We start from the raw sequence: 1,955 nt of genomic DNA, 5'->3' as shown, positions 1-1,955 counted from the left end.
TGTGTAGCTGGCACTGCTGCAGGGCATGTCATGTGTAGCTGGCACTGCTGGGGGCATATCATGTCTATCTGGCACTGCACATTATGTGTATCTGACACTATACTGGAGACGTTGGGGTCGATTCAATTCAGCAACAGTTGAATAGCGCCGGGAATTAGCTCCCGGCGCTATTCAATACAGCGACTAGGTACCCTCAATTGTCGGGAATTCTTCTCTCAGCCCCGGGGGGTGAGAGAAGAAAACCGACAAAAGAGCTACCGCACGGCCGGCACGAGGCTGATTCTGTCGGGAATCAGCATTGCCGCGGGTAGTTAAGTCGGAGAATGCCCGTTCTCCCGACAAAACAACCTGTTAAGTCGGCGAGAATGGGCATTCTCCGACTTAACTTTAGCTGAATTGAATAGTGTCGGGAGCTAATTCCCGGTGCTATTCAACTGTTGCTGAATTGAATCGACCCCATTGTGTGTAAGGAACACTACTGTGGCTGTTATGTGTAAGGCTGCTAATTGTGTGCGTAGAGGTGGTGTGAAAATATATTTATTTATAGTTTGATAATATGAAGTTACGAGGCCATGCCCACTTTTCCAGGAGGCCACACCCACTTTCCCAGGAGCGCGCGCGCCTTCGGTGTGCACTTAGGGTTTGGGGGGGGGGGGGGGGCGCTTTTACATTTTCTCGCTCAGGGTGCTAGTAGGCCTGACCGCAATGCGCAGGCGCGTCGTACGGGTACAAAGAGGATCGGTGCTGGGCAATGGATTTAACAAAGAATCCATTCGCACAGCCGATCGCAAGGTGATTGACAGAAAGAGGGATTTTGTGGGTGTCAACTGACCGGTTTCTGGGAGTGTTTGCAAAAACACAGGAGTGTCCAAGCGTTTGCAGGGCGGGTGTCTGACGTCAATTCCGGGACCAAAAAGACTGAAGTGATCGCAGCTGCTGAGTAAGTCCAGAACTTCTAAGAAATTGCAAAAAACTGACCAGATTTTTTTTGTAGCAGCGCTGCGAACCTTTCGTTCGCACTTCTGCTAAGCTAAAATACACTCCCAGAGGGCGGCGGCTTAGCGTTTGCACTGCTGCTAAAGCAGCTAGCGAGCGAACAACTCAGAATGAGGGCCCATGTGCGTTAGCACAATTGAAATCTACACGTAAGTCTCATATGTTTCAAAGGTTTCAGCTTGCTGGTGTGTATCAGAACCCATTTACCTACGGTCAGACCACACTGGGTATGCCCAACCTCGTCTGATCTGGGAAGCTATGCACTGCAGGGCCTGGTCAGTACCTGGATGGGAGACCATCAGGGAATACTAGGTACCGTAGGTATTTTGTTCTCTCACACAAAATGGTATTCTGCGACCCTCAGACACGGTATAGATTACAGACCGAATTGGATTATTAGATTACACTGAGCCCAATTGAGTGATTTAATTCCCATAAACATTCTCCATTGCAGGGAGAAATAGGCATTTTTGATAAATAAGGGAATGCATATTTTCGCCCACCTATATAATTTTTTCGCCTGCAATCATAGCATTAGTGCATTTATTAATACACAAGTAATGTCTGCTCCCCCTTTTTTTTTTAAGTATATCTTAATAAAAGCTAAATTTTAATATATTTAAAATTTCATATTCATAAGCGTGCCCTGGAAAAGACGCATAGTTGCTCTTGTCTTTTGTCCTCTCAAAAGACCACACCTTTTCTATAGTTTACCGAACTATGGCCCTCATTCCGAGTTGTTCGCTCGCAAGCTGCTTTTAGCAGCTTTGCACACGCTAAGCCGCCGCCTACTGGGAGTGAATCTTAGCTTATCAAAATAGCGAACGAAAGATTCGCAATATTGCGAAAAGACTTCTCTGTGCAGTTTCTGAGTAGCTCGAGACTTACTCTTCCAGTGCGATCAGTTCAGTGCTTGTCGTTCCTGGTTTGACGTCACAAACACACCCAGCGTTCGCCCA

At 47.1% G+C, this 1,955-nt stretch overlaps 1 pseudogene; it reads left to right on the top strand.

Annotated features, from left to right (window-relative positions):
• Positions 1 to 1,201: 1,201 nt before the first annotated feature.
• LOC135052097 (5S ribosomal RNA) lies at positions 1,202 to 1,320 on the top strand (annotated as a pseudogene).
• The last annotated feature ends 635 nt before the right edge of the window (positions 1,321 to 1,955 follow it).

This window comes from Pseudophryne corroboree, chromosome 2 (assembly GCF_028390025.1).
Source record: "Pseudophryne corroboree isolate aPseCor3 chromosome 2, aPseCor3.hap2, whole genome shotgun sequence".
NCBI classification, from domain to species: domain Eukaryota; kingdom Metazoa; phylum Chordata; class Amphibia; order Anura; family Myobatrachidae; genus Pseudophryne; species Pseudophryne corroboree.
This window is presented reverse-complemented; position numbering and strand designations above follow the sequence as displayed.